The sequence below is a fragment of the Ascaphus truei genome, chromosome 18 (assembly GCF_040206685.1).
Source record: "Ascaphus truei isolate aAscTru1 chromosome 18, aAscTru1.hap1, whole genome shotgun sequence".
In the NCBI taxonomy this organism is placed as follows: Eukaryota; Metazoa; Chordata; class Amphibia; order Anura; family Ascaphidae; genus Ascaphus; species Ascaphus truei.
The window spans coordinates 34664531-34681595 of NC_134500.1; the positions used below are offsets into that span (position 1 = coordinate 34664531).

A 17065-nucleotide genomic window follows, 5' to 3' on the forward strand; every position below is an offset into this window, starting at 1 on the left:
CTTTTATCCGTCCAGACAAAGGCTCACAGAGAAGCAGAGATCTCAGCCACGGGAAGCGCGCCGCTCATTGGCCGCCCGGCGGAGAAAGGTTGGAATGAGTTAGCATGTCAAAGGACTTACATCGCATTGAAATTCTTCACGTGTCCAATTAAATAAAACAACTCAGGCGGAAAAAAACCCGCAGTCAAAACATCTGAAACACATAGTCAGGCACCGGAGGGGAAACGGCTTCTTCTCCTGTCTAAGCCTGCGAACATATTTGCCGGGATCTGTCCTGCGTTATGGACCCCAAACCTTCGACTTCTCCGTAGAAACGTTTAGGAGAATATTGGGGGGGGGGGGTGGGGGTGGAGGGGGGTAATCCTACAAGGATAGCTATCCCCTGTGGGAAATACAGGTAAGTACACTCAATGTCTTTATTTATTTTTAAACAAAATATGTGTTGAAGATAATGAGTTTGTGTTGGATTTTGTTATCTGTGTGTCAACAATAGAGGCTGAATTGTGAAAATAATACATCTTGATAATAATGTTTTCCGGCACGGGAGAATTTTCTGCAGAACACAAAGCTCGCGTCTTTTGAAGCACTTTGTAAAGGACGCTCTGTTCAATAAAAGAAGGTTCTGTAGAACATGGGCACGCGACGCCAGTCCTCAAGAGCCACCAACAGGTCAGGCTTTCAGAACATTCAACGGAGCCACTGATTAAGTCAATTGCGCTGAAGCAGGGATATCCTGGTAACCTGACCTGTTGGTGGCCCTTGAGGACTGGAATTTGCTAGCAACGGAGCCACTCGTGCTGAAGCAGGGATATCCTGAAAACCTGACCTGTCGGGGAGTTTTGGGGGCTGGAGGTGAGCACCCCTGTTCTATAGAATGTTCTGTACAATGTAGCAGTTACAAAGTACTGTATGTTCTAAACGCGGCTTTGTACCGTCTGGGGAAGTCTGCACGACGCATCTTTTACACTCAAATATTGTTCTGCGCATTCTATACGGTAATCCAGAACGTTTGTGTGTTTGTCCGGCTATGCAAATCCCCACGCTTAGTTCTAGAGCCACCAACCGTGTCATGCTATCTAATCGGAGAAATAGTGACATTTGGGTGGCATGTTTTTAGGTGAGCTATATTTAGGTGAGCTATATTTAGGTGAGCTATATTTAGGTGAGCTATATTTAGGTGAGCTATATTTAGGTGAGCTATATTTAGGTGAGCTATATTTAGGTGAGCTATATTTAGGTGAGCTATATTTGAGGTGAGCTATATTTAGGTGAGCTATATTTAGGTGAGCTATATTTAGGTGAGCTATATTTAGGTGAGCTATATTTAGGTGAGCTATATTTAGGTGAGCTATATTTAGGTGAGCTATATTTAGGTGAGCTATATTTAGGTGAGCTATATTTAGGTGAGCTATATTTAGGTGAGCTATATTTAGGTGAGCTATATTTAAGTGAGCTATATTTAGGTGAGCTATTCTTGTATAAACTTACCTCTGGGATACTTTTTTTAAATTCCTTCTCTTCACCTGTTTCTCACTTTGAGGAACCTAAGTTACATTTGTTTCCACCCTTTTTTTGTGTGGCTTGACATGGAGGATTTTGCTTAGAAGGAATCGGTTAACATAATAATAATAATAATAATAATAATAATAATAATAATAATAATAATAACAATAATAACTTTATTTCATATTGTGCTTTTCTCCCAATGGGACTCAAAGCGTCACAGTTACAGTACAGCACGTGATGTGCAGCACACAGGAATGTTACCGGCACAAGTCTCTGCCCAGATGAGTCTCTGCCTGAGGCACAGGGAGAGGAAAAGTGACTTGCCCAAGGTTACAAGGAGTCCTGGAATTGAACCCCAGCTTCACACTCGGTGTTGTTTATAGAGTCAGTGCCTTTACTCACTGAGCCGCTCCTTCCACTGAGGCTGCAGGTAGACATATTGCATTGGCACTAACCTTTCCCATTCCCAGAGGGATAAAAGGACACCCAGGGGCTTCGCAATCCGCAATATACCAACTCTCGGTAGGGCAGACCCAGAATTCTGTCGCTAATGGTGCAACATACTCAACCAATGGTCACTAGAATTGAAGTCTTAGTTGTCACTGACTAGAAGGAGCTCTAGGATCTGTAGGTGGTTACTCGGTACTACTGAACAGCCTTACAGACGTTACAAAAGACGCGGACTCACAGCTGACGTTACAAGGGTCAGCCCTTCATCCGGTAACGAAACTGATTAGGTCGATACGGGACCTAATAGTGACCATCAAGACCACTCATCTTTTTTAACCAGTGGTGCACACGACCACTAAGACCAATCGGATGAGGGCAGACGGGTGGCACATGCTATAAAAGTTCGCCCTCTGCGGCACCCCAAAACACGCTCATTTCTCATCTTTCTAATATTATGTTGACCCAACGTGATTTATTAGGAAGTGGCCGGTCCTTCATAACTCTAAACACTATTCCCAGGGATAGAAATGGTTAAAGACTCCTGCGATACTACCACCATCAGTTATTTAATCGGCCTCTGGAGCACTGCTCGGGTCACCTGTGAAAAAGTGTTCCTATGATGCGAAACGACTGTCGGGGGCCTAACTGATGTCATTATGTCAGTGTGTGAATCCCGGGCAGTCGGCCATACAGCAGGGAGTCTCCGGTTAGTAGCGCGGCCACCGGACTTCTTATGAATGACTGTGTCAAACTCTACAGCTACGTTCAGATTCTGTTTAGCATGATTTGATCAGGGTTTAGATTAGGGTTGTAGCTGTGTCGGGTGTTATATACAGTGGCAAGAAAGTTTGTGAACCCCAATGATAATTACGGAACTGCCATCGTTTTTCCATGATAACCTTCTTAAATCAAAACTAGTCTTTTCTTAAATATCCAATAGGGTTTATATTAACCAATTCCATGTCTTTTGAAACAAAATGATGTTTGAATTCGACAAACAATGAGTAATGAAGAGCCAGGGTGTGTGCAAAAGTAAATGAAACGCTGGATTTATCAGCTAAATGAAAGGAGATAATTAGAATCAGGTGTTTAAATAATTAGGTAGATCTTCAGGGGTGAGTTTGGAGATTAGAAATGTTGTGAGTTTGGTCTTCACCGTACAGGTGTCTAGAAACATGTCATGTAACGATCAAAATAAATATCTGAGGACCTCAGAAAAGCAGTTATTCATGCTTATCGGTCTGAAAATGGTTACAAAACCATTTCTAAGGATTTGCGGCTTAACCAGTCCACTGTCTGACAAATGGAGAAAGTTCAAGACCACCGACACTCTACCCAGGTGCGGTCGTCCTATCAAAATCTCTCCTAGAAAAAACTGGCACATCATCCTGGAAGTCACCCGAGTGAAACATCCAAGGATCTGCAGGCCACTCTCGCCTTGGCTAATGTGAGTGTTCATAACTCAACTATCAGAAAAAGACTGAGCAAGAATGGTGTTCATGGAAGGGTAGCCAGGAGGAAACGGCTCTGTAAAAAGAACATTGCGCAGTCTGACGTTTGCCAAAGAGTACATAGATGATCCACAAGACTTCTGGAACAATGTTCTCTGGACAAATGAGTCAAAGGTAGAACTTTTTGGCCTCAATGAAAAACGTTATGTTTGGCGGAAACCAAACACTGCGTTCGAACAGAAGAACCTCATCCCAAACGTCAAGCATGGTGGTGGGAGTGTGATGGTTTGGGGCGGCTTTGTTTCCTCAGGACCTGGACAGCTTGCCATCACTGACACAACCATGAATTCTGCACTGTATAAGAAAATTCTTTAGGAGAATGTCAGGCCATCCGTCCGTGAGCTGAAGCGAAAGTGGGTCATGCAGCAAGACAATGATCCTAAACATACAAGCACAAAAGAATGGCTGCAGAAGAAGACATTCCGCGTTGCAGAATGGCCTTGTCACAGCCCGGATCTAAACCCCATCCAAATGTTCTGGTAGGACCTGAAGCGAACTGTCCATGCAAGGAAGCCCTCAAATATCACTGAGTTTAAGCTGTTCTGTAAGGAGGGATGGGCCAAAATTCCTCAAATCCGACGTGAGAGACTGACCAGCAGTTACAGGGAACACGCAGTTGAAGTAATTGCTGCTCAAGGGGGCGCCACCCGGTACTGAATCTAAAGGTTCACATACTTTCTCACACACGGATATTGAATGTTTAATTATTTGTGGATAAAATTTTTTTTAAAGTATCATGTTTTTGTGCCATTTGTTTGATCAGGTTATCGTTATCTAATATTAGGACTTAAATTAAGATCTAATAACATTTTAGGTTTGAAATATGTGAAAATCCTAAGGGGTTCACAAACCTTTTCACCTTTTCTTGCCACTGTAAAATATCTATATATATATTTCTCAAACCGTTTTATGTGTGTCTGTTTGTCCTGTGTCTCCCTGTGTCTAGGGGCAATCACATTGGACCTTTGGCCCGTCACTCCGCCTCAGGCCAATGAGATGGCTCCCTTGACCCGCCCGCCCCCGCACACCTCTCATTGGCCTGAGGCGGAGTGACGGGCCAAAGGTCCAACACAGACACACACACACAGAGACACAGAGACACAGAGACACACCTCCCGCCCAGGTAAGTAACTAAACCGCCGCCTCCCCTTCCAGCGCACACCCCTGCCGCCGCCTCAAACCCCTGTGCCTCCCCTCCCAGCGCAAAACCCCGTGCCTCCCGCTGCCTCAAACCCCTGTGCCTCCCCTCCCAGCGCAAACCCCTGTGCCTCCCGCTGCCTCAAACCCCTGTGCCTCCCCTCCCAGCGCACACCTCTGCCGCCGGGGCCTCCAACCCCTGTGCCTCCCCTCCCAGCGCAAAACCCCTGTGCCTCCCGCTGCCTCAAACCCCTGCGCCTCCGCCCTCCCTTCCTGCATTGCCTCCAAGCTCACACCCCGGCCGCTAGAGTCAGCGGGGGAGCGGCCACACGGGAGCGAGCGCCCGGGACACAGCAGGGGAGCGGACAGCCGGCCGGGGGAGCGGCCACAACACGCTGCCTCCCGCCTCAGATCCGCGTGGGAGCGGGCGGACGGGTGAGGGAGTGGGCGGACAGGTGAGGGAGGGGCCGGACGCGTGCACGCGCCCCCGTCTGCAGACGTCCACAACAGACGGAAGGTTTCGGGGGGGAAAGGAAGGGACAGACGACCGGCAGACACTGGGGGAAGGGGGAGCAAGCAGCCACATGATACATTAATTATCACTTACCTCCACCTCCTGTCACCCCCCCTCCACCTCCCCTCCCCCCCTTCACTTCTCCCCCTTCACCTCCCCCCACCCCTTCCCCCCTTCCCCTTCTCCACCTCCCCCCTTCCCCTCCCCCACCTCCCCCCTTCCCCTCCCCCCACCTCCCCCTTTCTCCACTTCCCACCTTCCCCTCCTCCACCTCCCCCCTTCCCCTCCTCCACCTTCCCCTCCTCCACCTCCCCCTTCCCCTCCTCCACCTCCCCCCTTCCCCTCCTCCACCTCCACCTCCCCCCTTCCCAACCTCCACCTCCCCCCTCTCCCTACCTCCCCCCTTCCCCTTATCCACCTCCCCCCTTCCCCTCCACCCACCTCCCCCCTTCCCTTCCCCTTCTCCACCTCCCCCCTTCCCCTTCTCCACCTCCCCCCTTCCCCTCCTCCACCCTTCCCCTCCTCCCCCTCTTCCCCCCCCTTCCCCTCCTCCACCTCCACCCTTCCCCTCCTCATCCCCCTTCCCCTCCTCCACCTCCCCCCTCCCCCTCTTCCCCCCCCCTTCCACATCCCCCCTTCACCTCCCCTCCGCCCCCCCTTCACCTTCCATCCGCCCCCCTTCACCTCCCCTCTGCCCCCCCTTCACCTCCCCTCCGCCCCCCCTTCACCTCCCCTCTTCCCCCCCTTCACCTCCCCTCTTCCCCCCCTTCACCTCCCCTCTGCCCCCCCTTCACCTCCCCTCTGCCCCCCCTTCACCTCCCCTCCGCCCCCCCTTCACCTCCCCTCTGCCCCCCCTTCACCTCCCCTCACCACCCCCCACCTCCCCTCACCCCCCCTTCACCTGCCCTTCTGCCGTTCACCCCGCCCACACCCCTGCGGCACACAGCCGCCGCCTATTTGACTCTTACATCTTGTAAGTAGCCAATTCATTAGAGCCAAGTCAATTGAAGGCTTTTTTCACATTGTCATTTTTGCTGCATTAAACGTATTTTTGTTTCCTCCCCGTGCTCCCCGTGGATTTTGTGTGCTTTGAGGTTCTCATACAGCATTCACGATACTCGTGCTTTGAACCAGTGACAGCAAAGCTGTACCAGTCACGCTGGGCGCAGGGTAAGGACGCGCGTACAGTGTCCGTGCCCGCGCTAGTGAAAGTTGTATTTCGCTTTGCGGCGGAATCGCGGGTGACCAGGGCATTGATTGGTTCAGGGGCTGTCACATGAGGCGACAAACCCTGAAAAATCAAATATTCCCGGCTTCTAAAGATCCCATCGCCATGTCACCTCGTCGCGCTTACTATAAGCGCACGCGGCGGCGGCGGCAACAATGCATTTGTTTTCGGTTGTCGGCACTATAAGCGCGGCCTAAGGTCCGGTCTGTGGCGGGGGTCTCTCTCAGTCCCCATGGGCCCCCAAGCAGGCCAGCTTCTATGGATCCATTTATTGATTGATTGATTGATATGCCATTAAAGGCCATTTCTTTTCTCTTTTACACAGGGTATGAAGACGGGGGTCTCCCCTATAGAGGTCTGTATCTGCAGAAGACGGGGGTCTCCCCTATAGAGGTCTGTATCTGCAGAAGCCGGGGGTCTCCCCTATAGAGGTCTGTATCTGCAGAAGCCGGGGGTCTCCCCTATAGAGGTCTGTATCTGCAGAAGCCGGGGGGTCACTGGAGCTGAACTGAATGGGGATCTGCTCTTGAGACACCTGCTTCAGTTACCCTGCTTCAGCGCTCCATTCTCACTGAGTGACGCTGTTACAGCCTCTTACAGCGGTTACCCTGCTTCAGCGCTCCGTTCTCACCGAGTGACGCTGTTACAGCCTCTTATAGCGGTTACCCTGCTTCAGCGCTCCATTCTCACTGAGTGACGCTGTTACAGCCTCTTACAGCGGTTACCCTGCTTCAGCGCTCCATTCTCACTGAGTGACGCTGTTACAGCCTCTAATAGCGGTTACCCTGCTTCAGCGCTCCACTCTCACTGAGTGACCCACTCTCACTGAGTGATGCTGTTACAGCCTCTTATAGCGGTTACACTGCTTCAGCGCTCCATTCTCACTGAGTGACGCTGTTACAGCCTCTTATAGCGGTTACCCTGCTTCAGCGCTCCATTCTCACTGAGTGACGCTGTTACAGCCTCTTATAGCGGTTACCCTGCTTCAGCGCTCCACTCTCACTGAGTGACGCTGTTACAGCCTCTTATAGCGGTTACCCTGCTTCAGCGCTCCATTCTCACTGAGTGACGCTGTTACAGCCTCTTACAGCGGTTACACTGCTTCAGCGCTCCATTCTCACTGAGTGACGCTGTTACAGCCTCTTATAGCGGTTACCCTGCTTCAGTGCTCCACTCTCACTGAGTGACCCACTCTCACTGAGTGACGCTGTTACAGCCTCTTATAGCGGTTACCCTGCTTCAGTGCTCCGTTCTCACCGAGTGACGCTGTTACAGCCTCTTACAGCGGTTACCCTGCTTCAGCGCTCCATTCTCACCGAGTGACGCTGTTACAGCCTCTTACAGCGGTTACCCTGCTTCAGTGCTCCACTCTCACTGAGTGACGCTGTTACAGCCTCTTATAGCGGTTACCCTGCTTCAGTGCTCCACTCTCACTGAGTGAACCACTCTCACTGAGTGACGCTGTTACAGCCTCTTATAGCGGTTACCCTGCTTCAGTGCTCCACTCTCACTGAGTGACCCACTCTCACTGAGTGACGCTGTTACAGCCTCTTAAAGCGGTTACCCTGCTTCAGCGCTCCATTCTCACCGAGTGACGCTGTTACAGCCTCTTATAGCGGTTACCCTGCTTCAGCGCTCCGTTCTCACCGAGTGACGCTGTTACAGCCTCTTACAGCGGTTACCCTGCTTCAGCGCTCCGTTCTCACCGAGTGACGCTGTTACAGCCTCTTACAGCGGTTACCCTGCTTCAGCGCTCCATTCTCACCGAGTGACGCTGTTACAGCCTCTTATAGCGGTTACCCTGCTTCAGCGCTCCACTCTCACTGAGTGACCCACTCTCACTGAGTGACGCTGTTACAGCCTCTTAAAGCGGTTACCCTGCTTCAGCACTCCATTCTCACCGAGTGACGCTGTTACAGCCTCTTACAGCGGTTACCCTGCTTCAGCGCTCCATTCTCACCGAGTGACGCTGTTACAGCCTCTTACAGCGGTTACCCTGCTTCAGTGCTCCATTCTCACTGAGTGACGCTGTTACAGCCTCTTACAGCGGTTACCCTGCTTCAGCGCTCCGTTCTCACTGAGTGACGCTGTTACAGCCTCTTACAGCGGTTACCCTGCTTCAGCGCTCCATTCTCACTGAGTGACGCTGTTACAGCCTCTTACAGCGGTTACCCTGCTTCAGCGCTCCGTTCTCACCGGGTGACGCTGTTACAGCCTCTTACAGCGGTTACCCTGCGATGTCTCCGTGTTATGTCACTACTTCCGCGCCGTGATGTGCTCAATGCGCTGATCCGCCATGTATCTGGTTCTGCTCAACCTGATCAAGCCCCTTGCATTAGTTTATTGCTGTGTATATATGTACAGTGACGTGTGCGTTACATGTTTATATATGTACAGTGACGTGTGCGTTACATGTTTATATATGTACAGTGACATGTGGGTTACATGTGTATATATTTACAGTGACGTGTGGGTTACATGTGGATATATTTACAGTGACGTGTGGGTTACATGTGGATATAGTTACAGTGACATGTGCGTTACATGTTTATATATGTACAGTGACTTGTGGGTTACATGTGTATATATTTACAGTGACGTGTGGGTTACATGTGGATATATTTACAGTGACGTGTGGGTTACATGTGGATATATTTACAGTGACGTGTGGGTTACATGTGGATATATTTACAGTGACGTGTGGGTTACATGTGGATATATTTACAGTGACGTGTGGGTTACATGTGTATATATTTACAGTGACGTGTGGGTTACATGTGTATATATTTACAGTGACGTGTGGGTTACATGTGTATATATTTACAGTGACGTGTGCGTTACATGTGTATATATTTACAGTGACGTGTGGGTTACATGTGGATATATTTACAGTGACGTGTGGGTTACATGTGGATATAGCTACAGTGACGTGTGCGTTACATGTTTATATATGTACAGTGACTTGTGGGTTACATGTGTATATATTTACAGTGACGTGTGGGTTACATGTGGATATATTTACAGTGACGTGTGGGTTACATGTGGATATATTTACAGTGACGTGTGGGTTACATGTGGATATATTTACAGTGACGTGTGGGTTACATGTGGATATATTTACAGTGACGTGTGGGTTACATGTGTATATATTTACAGTGACGTGTGGGTTACATGTGTATATATTTACAGTGACGTGTGGGTTACATGTGTATATATTTACAGTGACGTGTGCGTTACATGTGTATATATTTACAGTGACGTGTGGGTTACATGTGGATATATTTACAGTGACGTGTGGGTTACATGTGGATATAGTTACAGTGACGTGTGCGTTACATGTTTATATATGTACAGTGACTTGTGGGTTACATGTGTATATATTTACAGTGACGTGTGGGTTACATGTGGATATATTTACAGTGACGTGTGGGTTACATGTGGATATATTTACAGTGACGTGTGGGTTACATGTGGATATATTTACAGTGACGTGTGGGTTACATGTGGATATATTTACAGTGACGTGTGGGTTACATGTGTATATATTTACAGTGACGTGTGGGTTACATGTGTATATATTTACAGTGACGTGTGGGTTACATGTGTATATATTTACAGTGACGTGTGGGTTACATGTGGATATATTTACAGTGACGTGTGGGTTACATGTGGATATATTTACAGTGACGTGTGGGTTACATGTGGATATATTTACAGTGACGTGTGGGTTACATGTGGATATATTTACAGTGACGTGTGGGTTACATGTGTATATATTTACAGTGACGTGTGGGTTACATGTGTATATATTTACAGTGACGTGTGGGTTACATGTGGATATATTTACAGTGACGTGTGGGTTACATGTGGATATATTTACAGTGACGTGTGGGTTACATGTGGATATATTTACAGTGACGTGTGGGTTACATGTGGATATATTTACAGTGACGTGTGGGTTACATGTGGATATAGTTACAGTGACGTGTGGGTTACATGTGGATATAGTTACAGTGACGTGTGGGTTACATGTGGATATAGTTACAGTGACGTGTGGGTTACATGTGTATATAGTTACAGTGACGTGTGGGTTACATGTGTATATATTTACAGTGACGTGTGGGTTACATGTGGATATAGTTACAGTGACGTGTGGGTTACATGTGTATATATTTACAGTGACGTGTGGGTTACATGTGTATATAGTTACAGTGACGTGTGGGTTACATGTGTATATATTTACAGTGACGTGTGGGTTACATGTGGATATAGTTACAGTGACGTGTGGGTTACATGTGGATATAGTTACAGTGACGTGTGGGTTACATGTGGATATATTTACAGTGACGTGTGGGTTACATGTGGATATAGTTACAGTGACGTGTGGGTTACATGTGGATATAGTTACAGTGACGTGTGGGTTACATGTGTATATATTTACAGTGACGTGTGGGTTACATGTGGATATATTTACAGTGACGTGTGGGTTACATGTGGATATATTTACAGTGACGTGTGGGTTACATGTGTATATATTTACAGTGACGTGTGGGTTACATGTGTATATATTTACAGTGACGTGTGGGTTACATGTGGATATATTTACAGTGACGTGTGGGTTACATGTGGATATATTTACAGTGACGTGTGGGTTACATGTGGATATATTTACAGTGACGTGTGGGTTACATGTCTATATATTTACAGTGACGTGTGGGTTACATGTGGATATAGTTACAGTGACGTGTGGGTTACATGTGGATATAGTTACAGTGACGTGTGGGTTACATGTGTATATATTTACAGTGACGTGTGGGTTACATGTGTATATAGTTACAGTGACGTGTGGGTTACATGTGGATATAGTTACAGTGACGTGTGGGTTACATGTGGATATAGTTACAGTGACGTGTGGGTTACATGTGTATATATTTACAGTGACGTGTGGGTTACATGTGGATATAGTTAAAGTGATGTGTGGGTTACATGTGTATATATTTACAGTGACATGTGGATTACATGTGTATATAGTTACAGTGACGTGTGGGTTACATGTGGATATAGTTACAGTGACGTGTGGGTTACATGTGTATATAGTTACAGTGACGTGTGGGTTACATGTGTATATATTTACAGTGATGTGTGGGTTACATGTGGATATAGTTACAGTGACGTGTGGGTTACATGTGTATATATTTACAGTGACGTGTGGGTTACATGTGGATATAGTTACAGTGACGTGTGGGTTACATGTGTATATAGTTACAGTGACGTGTGGGTTACATGTGTATATATTTACAGTGACGTGTGGGTTACATGTGGATATAGTTACAGTGACGTGTGGGTTACATGTGGATATAGTTACAGTGACGTGTGGGTTACATGTGGATATAGTTACAGTGACATGTGGGTTACATGTGGATATAGTTACAGTGACGTGTGGGTTACATGTGGATATAGTTACAGTGACGTGTGGGTTACATGTGGATATAGTTACAGTGACGTGTGGGTTACATGTGGATATAGTTACAGTGACGTGTGGGTTACATGTGGATATAGTTACAGTGACGTGTGGGTTACATGTGGATATAGTTACAGTGATGTGTGGGTTACATGTGGATATAGTTACAGTGACGTGTGGGTTACATGTGTATATAGTTACTGTGACGTGTGGGTTACATGTGTATATATTTACAGTGACGTGTGGGTTACATGTGGATATAGTTACAGTGACGTGTGGGTTACATGTGGATATAGTTACAGTGACGTGTGGGTTACATGTGAATATATTTTCAGTGACGTGTGGGTTACATGTGGATATAGTTACAGTGACGTGTGGGTTACATGTGGATATAGTTACAGTGACGTGTGGGTTACATGTGGATATAGTTACAGTGACGTGTGGGTTACATGTGTATATATTTACAGTGACGTGTGGGTTACATGTGTATATAGTTACAGTGACGTGTGGGTTACATGTGTATATATTTACAGTGACGTGTGGGTTACATGTGGATATAGTTACAGTGACGTGTGGGTTACATGTGGATATAGTTACAGTGACGTGTGGGTTACATGTGTATATAGTTACAGTGACGTGTGGGTTACATGTGTATATATTTACAGTGACGTGTGGGTTACATGTGGATATAGTTACAATGACGTGTGGGTTACATGTGGATATAGTTACAGTGAAGTGTGGGTTACATGTGGATATAGTTACAGTGACGTGTGGGTTACATGTGGATATAGTTACAGTGACGTGTGGGTTACATGTGTATATAGTTACAGTGACGTGTGGGTTACATGTGTATATATTTACAGTGACGTGTGGGTTACATGTGGATATAGTTACAGTGACGTGTGGGTTACATGTGGATATAGTTACAGTGACGTGTGGGTTACATGTGGATATAGTTACAGTGACGTGTGGGTTACATGTGGATATAGTTACAGTGACGTGTGGGTTACATGTGGATATAGTTACAGTGACGTGTGGGTTACATGTGGATATAGTTACAGTGACGTGTGGGTTACATGTGGATATAGTTACAGTGACGTGTGGGTTACATGTGGATATAGTTACAGTGACGTGTGGGTTACATGTGGATATAGTTACAGTGACGTGTGGGTTACATGTGTATATAGTTACTGTGACGTGTGGGTTACATGTGTATATATTTACAGTGACGTGTGGGTTACATGTGGATATAGTTACAGTGACGTGTGGGTTACATGTGGATATAGTTACAGTGACGTGTGGGTTACATGTGAATATATTTTCAGTGACGTGTGGGTTACATGTGGATATAGTTACAGTGACGTGTGGGTTACATGTGGATATAGTTACAGTGACGTGTGGGTTACATGTGGATATAGTTACAGTGACGTGTGGGTTACATGTGGATATAGTTACAGTGACGTGTGGGTTACATGTGGATATATTTAGAGTGACGTGTGGGTTACATGTGTATATAGTTACAGTGACGTGTGGGTTACATGTGGATATATTAACAGTGACGTGTGGATTACATGTGTATATATTTACAGTGACGTGTGGGTTACATGTGGATATATTTACAGTGACGTGTGGGTTACATGTGTATATAGTTACAGTGACGTGTGGGTTACATGTGGATATATTTACAGTGACGTGTGGATTACATGTGTATATATTTACAGTGATGTGTATATATTTTTTCTTTTCACTGCCTGTGTTGGTTTTCACGTTTAGGTTGGCTATATTTGCATTACCTTACTATATAGTTACAGTGACGTGTGGGTTACATGTGTATATATTTACAGTGACGTGTGGGTTACATGTGGATATAGTTACAGTGACGTGTGGGTTACATGTGGATATAGTTACAGTGACGTGTGGGTTACATGTGGATATAGTTACAGTGACGTGTGGGTTACATGTGGATATATTTAGAGTGACGTGTGGGTTACATGTGTATATAGTTACAGTGACGTGTGGGTTACATGTGGATATATTAACAGTGACGTGTGGATTACATGTGTATATATTTACAGTGACGTGTGGGTTACATGTGGATATATTTACAGTGACGTGTGGGTTACATGTGTATATAGTTACAGTGACGTGTGGGTTACATGTGGATATATTTACAGTGACGTGTGGATTACATGTGTATATATTTACAGTGACGTGTATATATTTTTTCTTTTCACTGCCTGTGTTGGTTTTCACGTTTAGGTTGGCTATATTTGCATAACCTTACCTCTCTGGGTTACTTGGTGGCTACGTTGCTAGGGAAGCTTTCTTCTACTTAGCAACAGTGCATGCAGTTTGGTGCCTTTTCTGCCTTGGGGAAGGTATATAAACTGCACTGTTTGTACATCGTTTTTGACTTAACTATCCCTCGACCCTTGGTGGGGGGTAGGGGGTGCACCCTAACCCCCCCCATCACCCCCTCTTAATTAATGACACACAGGTGGCTGGGAGAAACAGGTCGTAGCATTATACATGTAACGCCCCTCTTATTTACCTCATACTAGCACCTACTGCTGAGGCGGGGACCCGCGTTCTCCTTCAATATACAGACGCTCGCAGGCAGAAGTACTCACCCACCTACCAACAATGTCACAGGTGTTTGAATTACAAATAATGTGCGCACCTTTTATTTAAAAAAAAAATTCAAACGAACTATTTTTATTCAAAGCTACAAAGCTGAAAGGGTTAAACCGAACCCTGTTATATGCAGAAGAGGTTAATGCAGCTCAAGCAATATCCTACGTGTGTCTTTTTAATAAATCAGTTCTGTACTATGAGAAAATACTTGTAGTATTTAAAAAATAATAATTTTTTAAAAATGTTTTAAAGACATTTTTAATGTTTGTAATGTAGGAAGCATTTCCAAAGTCACACCCCCTTCCCCTTCCCCTCCTGAGCCCGCCCCCTCTCTAGCAGTGCACCAATTGTATCTAGTAACTGCCCAGTCACCTAATATTGCTGGACTACATTGCCCACAATGCTGTGCAAGAAGTGAGTTAAATAACCCGAACAAGCGATCGATTACAGGAGAACGGATGGATCTGCAGCTTAGCTAATCCCTTGTCAGTGTGCAAATTGTATTGATGCGCATATTGAATAGAAAAAAAAATATATATATTTTTTCAAAACGGCAGCTTGAACTGCAGCTTTAAATGTCAGCAAAAGGGGGAAGTGAAAATACTGGTTGCATAAGTAGGCAGCCCCTTAAGTCAGTACTTGGTGGGAGCCCCTTTTGAAGCAATTACAGCTATGTGTCTTTCTGGATCGCTCCCTACTCGTTTTGCACAGTAGGATGGGGATATTTGTGTCTGTTTTTCACGGGAAAATGGACCCGGTGCTGATAAGTTTGTTCGGGAACGTCGATGGACGGCAATCTTCAAGTCTCGCCATAAATGTTCCATTGGGTTCTTTACTCAAGAACCTTCATTCTCTTCTTGTTCCACCCCCCAGTGTGGCTTTGTGTTTCGGGTCATTGTCCTGCTTAAATGTGAATTCTCTCCCCAGTGTCAGTGTTTGGGCTGAACTCACACAGGTTTTCCTCGTGGATTCGCCTGTACTGTGCACCATCCATCCTCCCCTCTATCCTGACGCGCTTCGAGTCCCTGCGGAAGAGAAGCGTCCCCAGAACATGATGTTTCCACCGCCATGCCTGACAGTCGGGACAGTGGTGACTGGGTGATGTGCCGTCTTGATTGCACCAGACGAAACGCTTGGAATTTAGACCAAAAAGCATAAAGATGGTACTGCAGACGTGGGGAAAGGTTGTGTGGTCAGGCGAGACAAAATGTAACTTTTTCGTCTAAATTCCAAGCTGTTCAATTTGTGGTTAATGGTAATTTAATATTTTTTATTAATCCCAAATTTGAGGAGGAAAGAGGCGCATTGCATAGTCAGCCCTCTGATTGTTACATTACCAAATTACACAATAAATAGGTTGGTGACCTGTATATTTCATCATTTGCTAAAGTTAGGTGCTTTGGGGCTAATCATTTGCAAAGTCTGGGACATGATCTATAAATGAAACGTAATGTTAGTTCCAGTTGGGAGCAGCCTGTAACCTGTAAGTACGCGGACCCCTTCTAACAGTTATTACTGTGTATCCGCTTCTTGTACCTTCCGGGGCTACTAAGGGAAGCGACAGACAGGGAAAAGGGACAGTTACAGCAAGTGACAGAAATAATATTCAGAATAAATACCACGCAGAGCGATATAATAACACGCAGAGAGATATAATAATACGCAGAAAGATAATAACACGCAGAGAGATATAATAACACGCAGAGCGATATAATAACGCGCAGAGATATATAATAACACGCAGAGAGATATAATAACACGCAGAGAGATATAATAACACGCAGAGATATAATAACGCGCAGAGATATAATAACACGCAGAGCGATATAATAACACGCAGAGCGATATAATAACACGCAGAGAGATATAATAACACGCAGAGAGATATAATAACACGCAGAGCGGTATAATAATACGCAGAGATATAATAACATGCAGAGAGATATAATAACACGCAGAGATATAATAACACTCAGAGCGATATAATAACACGCAGAGAGATATAACACGCAGATAGATATAATAACACACAGAGAGATATAATAACACGCAGAGCGATATAATAACACGCAGAGAGATATAACACGCAGAGAGATATAATAACACACAGAGAGATATAATAACACGCAGAGAGATATAATAACACGCAGAGAGATATAATAACACGCAGAGAGATATAATAACACGCAGAGAGATATAATACCACGCAGAGCGATATAATAACACGCAGAGAGATATAATAACACGCAGAGAGATATAATAACATGCAGAGAGATATAATAACACGCAGAGATATAATAACACGCAGAGATATAATAACACGCAGAGCGATATAATAACACGCAGAGAGATATAATAACATGCAGAGAGATATAATAACACGCAGAGCGATATAATAACACGCAGAGAGATATAATAACATGCAGAGAGATATAATAACACGCAGAGAGATATAATAACGCGCAGAGAGATATAATAACACGCAGAGAGATATAATAACATGCAGAGAGATATAATAACACGCAGAGAGATATAATAACGCGCAGAGAGATATAATACCACGCAGAGAGATATAATAACATGCAGAGATATAATAACACGCAGAGCGATATAATAACGCGCAG

General features: G+C 45.5%; 1 protein-coding gene across 1 annotated transcript in view; it reads left to right on the forward strand.

The window, feature by feature from the left end:
- The first annotated feature begins 349 nt into the window (after positions 1 to 349).
- ACSBG1 (acyl-CoA synthetase bubblegum family member 1) overlaps positions 350 to 17065 on the forward strand; it is a 75200-nt gene continuing 58484 nt past the window's right edge. The window contains exon 1 of the mRNA XM_075576085.1: positions 350 to 397. The gene's annotated coding sequence lies outside the window, so the exon portion shown is untranslated. The remainder of the gene's footprint in view (positions 398 to 17065) is intronic.